We start from the raw sequence: 7,394 nt of genomic DNA on the forward strand, positions 1-7,394 counted from the left end.
CAAAGTATGAGGTGACATTTATAACAAAGTCACTACCCTAGCCACATTTGTTGAAAGGTTAAGCATTACTGCACAGGGAACAGTGTGTGCAGAGATTGCATTTACTTTACTTAGTTCCAGTAGCAGAGAAGTAGAGAGATTCTCAGCTTCAGAGCAGACAGCTAGCTTATTATATCTATTAGGGACACAATGATGGCCTTTACAATTTCTAGCATTTTTAACTGCCTCTTGCTCAGGCAGGAAACAAAACATCCCTTCCCCAGTATGTCTCTGAAAGGTCATATCACTAAGTGTGGTCTTGGGAAAGCTACAGGAATAACATGTGATGGTCACTAGAGGTGTGACTTTGGGCTAAGCAGCTGGGGGCTGAAAATTCTTATGTTACTTTATCCCAAATTTTTCTAGCTTTGCTATCAGTATAGAGCTCAGAAAAGACTGCTGCCAAACTGTTATTTGGTTGAGGGTTTTTTTTTTTTGCTTTCATTTTATTTTTTGTTATCTAACAGGTTTTACCAGCATCTTGGCTTCTTACTCACTAAACACATTAAAACTCACATTTGCTCTGCAATCACTGCTGGCCATTCCATCTTTTATGCCTCACTGGAGTCAGGTTTGTAGATGGAAGAAGCCTTTCAGGAGTACAGCTGCAGCATTTTGGGTTGTTCTGGGTCTGCTGAAAACTATCACTTAACAGCATGATGGTGTCACAGCTGATAGCTAAAGCCCATCATCACATGTTTAAAAGCCCTCAATGCAGTTGAACCTTATCAGGCACCTGATTTTTAGTTTCTACTTGAGAATAGTTAGTCTATGTAAGAATAGCAGCTGATCTTACTGGCTACCTGTGGTCCTGATCCTGCCTTGGACCAGCAGCACTGGGTAAGGACCAGAGGCCAGATACGTAGCAGCCTGACTGCAGCTGGGAGTGACTGGCAGCACTGGGTCCCAGGGAGACATTGCTGCCCCACACGAGCATGACCTGTGAGTTTCTGTGGGGAAGGGGTGCACACAATTATTTTTGCATCTTCTTCTGATTTGCACTCATCCTTTTCCTCTCCATTTGTTTTGTATTTCTACTGCATTACAAATATCTCATAGGTATTTGGGTTCCCTAGCCTGAACCACGTTTTCTTTGTAGAAGACAATCCAGATCATGCAGGATTAACTCCAGAGGGTGATAATCATGCAGTATTCCTGAATCTGCTTATTTACTCACCTGTGTATTTAGCTTTTTGTGTTTATGTTGTTTATTTTTAATGCAATTTCAATGAGTGCAGTCTGGACAATACCAGCTATCTGGAGGTCACCACAAAATAAGTAAATATGCAGGTAAAATATTGATGAAACATTTTTCCCATGCATTTAAAATGCTTAGCAGGAAACTAAGAGCTTGATCCAGCAGACTTCTGCATATTTCATTGACCACATCAGCAATGGTAGGCCTCTGTTTGTGAGGGCTTTTTCAGCCTGTGTCTGGGTGACAGGAAGGTGACTTAAAAATGAGGAAATTTCTCCAGGAATTTCCTTGTTCTTAGCAGTTTACTGCAGGGTAACCAACTCTTTATTTCCAATGCATTTCAGCAATACATATTCAGTGTATTACTGTTTCAAACAGGTGGTTAATATTTAGTGAATACAGCATATAATAGTCCATTCAAAAAGCATTTTTACAACCACTCCGCAGTGCGAAGATGTTTAATATTTTTTTACAAGGAATAGTGGCTTTAATTTTTTTTCCCTTGAGCAAGAATATGAAGTTTACCTTGGAGGACCCACAGACACTACTGCTGAGGGTTCAAAATTTCATGATAAGAATGGGAACACTTTGTACCTGTTACTAAAAGAGCAGAATTAATAAAAACACTTCTTCCATCCACACAATTCTTTCCTGTCTCACTATGAGTCCCAAGGGGCTATTTTGAAAAAATGCTCATAATGAATCTCTAGGGACCGCTGCATAACCCTGTTATCCAGAGGAATGCTTTTCAGTTTGATTTTTCAGAGCTCCAGTGTATCTGACTAACATGTATTGAACTCTCAGAAGCCTTCTTGTGATCCTCTTACATCATCAGGGCAATTATTCTGTTTTATATGCAAACTAGTCCATAAATTTAATGGATTTTTCTTTTTGAAAGCTGAAAGAACTGCAAACTGATGCTGTGTATATTTTCACTCCACAGGATACATGTCTAGAGGATGGTCTTTGGCAGTATTGATCTGCTTCTGCATTCTGGGTCTTCAAATAATCAAACAAAAATTGATCTTTTATGCACTTTGTTTCCCGCAGTCCCAGAGCTAAGAGTTTTCTTCTATTTTTCTCCTGTGATTGTCTGATAATGACAGCATTACAGAAAGCAACATTTACAATAGAAATGGAAAATTAAATGCTTCCACTAACTTGGTTCATGCACTGTAGTCATTTCCATGGGGTTTGACTGTCACGGGCAATCCTAGAACAGAAAACTACAATAAATGAAGTGAAACACAGTGGAGTGAAATGCTGAAAAGGCAGGAGGTGAGATGCAGATGGAAAGCAGAGGTGGGAGAGCCAGGGACTGTGATCCCAGTCAGGATACCTGGCCCTCCTGAGGAGGCACTGGTAACACCATGTGTTAAATAAAATAAAACTTGTATCTTACCAAATACACACAATTGTTGAGGTCAGAGGAAGAGAATGGGGTAGAACAGTGAATTGTTCTTTTTTTCCTCAATTGCATAATCAGTTTTAATGAAAATACTGGAATAAGATAGGCTGTCATTGTGCAGCTAGAAATGAGGCAAAGTGCTCCTGCCTTTTCAGTTGTTTCTTTTTTAATGTTTAAAATATAATAATCTGATAATGCATAGATACATCATGAACTTTTTAACAATTGATCTGGTGTGCTCAAGGTAAGAAATACTGTGCTTCTCAATACAAGTGTTTTTTCTAATCTAAAATAATCATCAGTGCACTGCAGTCATGTACAAAGCAGTTTTAATCAATGGACTCTTCATCTAAGAAAATACTGATCCTGATTTTTTTTACTTATTAATTCTCTGTTTTTAATGTAATCTGCCTGACCATGCTCCTTTCTCATGGGGTCAGTTATTTGAAATTTATTTATAATCTCTACTTCCAAGATTTATCAGCTGTTATTAGCTCTTTCTAGAAGCTGCTAGTCAGCACTGTTGTGTATCCAGTGTTGTGATTTGGATGCTCCTGTGCTTTGACATCAAAACAAATTTATCTGAGGAGATGAGGATATTTGCCATGCAGATTTCCCCATCTGAGCTATTCATCTAGCCTGGCTGTGCCTAATCAGTGGAGAGAAAGAAGCACTTCAGTTTGTCTCACCCTAATATAGACATCTAAATAAAGTCAAATGAATGGCATCTTTTCTCTGTTCACCATACATGGGGATTACAATGAATGTTGCAGCTGAAGATATTTATACTGGAGACATGGGTAGGTAGGTGAAATGAATCTGGCCTTTATATTTTCGTCAGCTCTCTGTTTCATAACTCACAGGTTATGCTATGGCTGAACCAAAATGGTCCCAGGAAGAGCGATAAAGTAACCACAGCATATTTTGCAGTACCTTCTTATTGAAAGTAGGTGTTTCCATCATCATTTAGTTAATGCAGAATAATACAGGTGCTATATATATATATATTTTTTTTTTACAGCTTCCAATCATAATAATGTCATGGTCTGGACAACCTAAAAAATACTTAAAACTACGTTTCATTGTTATTTAAGGCCTTTGCTACAGGAGAATAGTCTAGTTGGGATTTAGACACCAGTAAGACTGTCAGTCACAGGACTGAAGGAACTTTAAAGAGATCACCTAGTGCAGCGGACTACGAGCACCTAAACCACTGCTTTCTTGTAATTTAACCCATTACTTCTTGTTTCTTCTGCTATGGGCTTTAAGAGAAGGTGAACTTTTTTTTTTTTACTTGACTGCCATCATGTGACCATCTAGTTCTCTTTCCTGTAGGCTAAACAAAATATTTGGTCCAAGTTTTCCATATGGCACTGTGACTCTTCTCAGCATGTGTCTTATATCAGTCCAAATTTGCTTCACATCCTTTTGCTGTTGTGTTCAAAATTCTGCAGCTTTACCTTGTTCTTTATAAATGCCAATTTTGTTTTTTGTTCTTACATCAATACAACACCATTTCCCATGCTTGGGAATCCTCATGAGTAACCCATGAATCTGTTCCTACAGGACAGTTCATAAGCTAGTCAAATTCCATTCCTGTACTTATGTACTAATTTCCATTTGTTGCCGTGAGGTACTTTTCTCAGATCAAATCTCTACTTTTCAGTATTCCATTTTGAACTTGTCTTCCTAAATTAACTCCCTTCCATTAAACCATCTTGAAATTTAGTAACCCATGTGTCTCTTCTCTTCTACCTCTCTGTCAGCAATGAAAATATTGAACTATGCCATTACAGGACAGGCCCTTGATAAAACATCTCTCTTAGAGCACCTCTCCATTTTGACCCTGAGTCAGTGCCAATTACCCCGGATATGCTCTTCTAACCACTTTTAGTCAGGCAATAGCTTTTTTTTTTTTTTTTTGTTGAAGCCATCATCTTCCCCAATTTGCTCTAGGTCTGTTATGTGAAACCTTAAAAAATGCCTAGTATTTGACATCTACTGCCTTTTATCTGTTAGGCTGTTGTGTAAGAGATTACCCTGGGCTGATACAATTTGTTCCTGACATATCTGCAGAGAAGCAGACGTGGGTTAAGCAAAGGATTTAAGTGCCGCCTAACTGTCACTTCTGATGCCTAAGATCCACATCCTCAAAACTCATAACACCAAAACCCTGAATTCTCTGGCTTTTATGTTTTCTCTAGGAAGTGTGTATTTTGCCATGTTCAGTCTGCACCCCAAAATTTAGTGCTTATATCCCAACAGAATTTTAAGTCTCTTAATCCAAGCTCTGCAGAAAATAAAGATTTAATGGGAGAGATATGAAGAAGAAAAATTACATCGCTCACCTAGGACTGAAGCCTTCAAGTTCTGGTCATGGCTCAGAACTGTTTCCGTATTTTCCAACAGAATGTCACTGGAAACAAACAAATGTAACTCTACAGATGGATATTAGGCTGAACTCAAATATCACTTTCTAAACTAGCTTTTTAACAGAGGAATTGTGTGCACTGCAGTGTAATGATCCAGCATGTTGTAATTAGTCACTAAAATGTTAGGGACAAAGGAGACACTAATTGTTAACTGTAATTGTCTTTTTTTTTTTTCCCTTGAGTTACAGCTTCTGTTAAAGGTAATCTCTTCTAATTCACAGGTAACATATTTTTAATTCCATGATAAATGTTATCTTTCATAGATGTCTAGAAGTAACAGGAATCATAGAATACGTATAACTTACAGCTACAATACATGACTTGTATATAAAACTGCCCTTTATACTAAATTCAATAATTTCTTTTATTAAACAATGCTATTTACAGTACCATTTACTCCCTAAATTCCATTTTCATAAGCACAATTCGTTTAATACCATGAAATATAAAAATATTCTAGTGAAATACAGATGAAATTTAATATTTAAGTCAATTTCTATCTGTAACCCACAACTCATCTAACTCTCTCAGCTAAGCAACTAAATGCCATCATTGGAAAGAGATAGGAAGTTTCAGAGGGCAAGTCATCCCGTCCTAAAGGAATTTGAACTTGGGGCAAGGAAAGGTAAATTGCTCTCTGAAGACTTCCATCTCCCACCTCAGTGAACACAAAAGTACAAGAAGAGCTTACATTTTTAATTTGCTGATTTTTAATGAAATGAAGCTACGCACTATGAGCTGGATGGATGGCTTGTCTGATTCAGAACAACAGTTCATAAATTCTGTTAAAATGTGTTAGTAGATAAGTAATATAGAGACATAAGCAAGTTCTTTTATATATGTATGGCAGATATGGAAACTGATTCTAAAGCCCATGGTAAACTTCTAGTGCCATTTGTCCAATCTTGGCACTGGAAAGATAATACTCCATATGCTGGAACAGAGTTCTAGACTGTTCAAAAGTTGAGACAGCTCCAGACAGCTAGTGAAAGAAATGCGTACAAAGGACAAGAATTAGTTGATTCCCTACAACTCTTTCTCATTATTATTTCTCTCTCTTCATCTTTTCAATTAACTGAGTTAATTCATTAAAATAAATTCAGCAAAATTATTTGTAAAATACGTTACAAGTAGTAAAAAGGGTGGAGAAAACTTTGAAATATAGAGCTCATAAAGTATGCATTTTGTTACATCTCCCATTCTTTATTTCTTTATTTTTGTGTCCTTTAAGAAGCAAAAAACATCTGGCTTGAAAAAGAATGAGTGAAAATGTATAATCTTTTGAAGTGGAAGTTCCTGCTCTTTGAAGTTTAAAGATTAGCTTTTTTTTTTTTTTTTTTTTTTTTTTTTTTTTAGATGATCGTGACTGCTGGGCAACCAATTTATGTCAGCCCCATGAGAATTCCTTAAGTTCAGCAGCACATTGCTGAGAAGATTAAAGACTTTTTGGTGCTGTGAAAGAAAAGACTGTACTGGATGAAAATTAGGACATCATAGTTCTATTTTTTTCTGATGAAATCTGTTCTAAAATAATTTGTACACGGCATTTGTGTTTGTATCTATATAGTGGGATGCATATGTGTATGTCTCTATGTCATTTATATCATCTCTATCCACACTCAATCCAAGTGAGGCAAAGCTACAGATTTCAGCTATGCAGATTGGAGGCCTTGCCATTAGCACTAGTAGGTACGTGGCAAACTCCTGTGCCACCTATGTTACAGCTGTAGGACTTGAGGATGCTTTGGAGAATGTGTATTAGTACTGAGACATGCATAATGTATACTAATGCTGAGGCAGTCACACAATGCATGCTCTCCTTAGGACAGAATGAAGGAAAAACTGTACCAGATGTACATAGCTTGCTCCAAAAGTAATGCCTCCTATTTATTTCCATGGAAACTTCAACAGATAAAGAGCACAACAACATTATTTGATAAATTCTCAGCTACAAAACACTATTTTTCCACATAGTGAAATCACCTTTAGCTGGTTTTTATGGATGAGCTGATTGAGACTCTTCATTTTGCAGTGTGTCAGCTGCTCATGCCATCCGGAATGTGGCTTGTCTTTCATGTCACTGTTGCCGTTGTTGAAATGCACTGCCTCACTGTGCTCACATCCACTGCTTGGTCTCCATAAACATTCAGCAAATGCCAGTGAATGTCAGCAGGTGCCATTTTTTCCATATGAAGAAATTCAATGATACACTTTTGTTTCATATGCACCTCCATGTCACTGTTTGGTCAGACTGCCCCTCTGCTGCCATCTGTTGCATGGCAAGGAAATGGGATGGGATATTGTCAGGAAGGTTCAA

The 7,394-nt window shown here is 37.5% G+C and overlaps 1 long non-coding RNA gene across 3 annotated transcripts; it reads left to right on the forward strand.

The window, feature by feature from the left end:
• On the forward strand, positions 202 to 6,969 carry LOC110392674. Of its 3 annotated transcripts, XR_002434546.1 has the most exons (3): positions 202 to 981; positions 3,509 to 3,591; positions 6,434 to 6,969. It is a non-coding gene; the product is annotated as an uncharacterized LOC110392674 (long non-coding RNA). The 3 variants fall into 3 exon arrangements; XR_002434547.1 differs by lacking the exon at positions 3,509 to 3,591; XR_002434545.1 differs by lacking the exons at positions 3,509 to 3,591; positions 6,434 to 6,969 and adding an exon at positions 2,181 to 2,404.

Source organism: Numida meleagris, chromosome 1 (assembly GCF_002078875.1).
Source record: "Numida meleagris isolate 19003 breed g44 Domestic line chromosome 1, NumMel1.0, whole genome shotgun sequence".
Lineage (NCBI taxonomy): Eukaryota > Metazoa > Chordata > Aves > Galliformes > Numididae > Numida > Numida meleagris.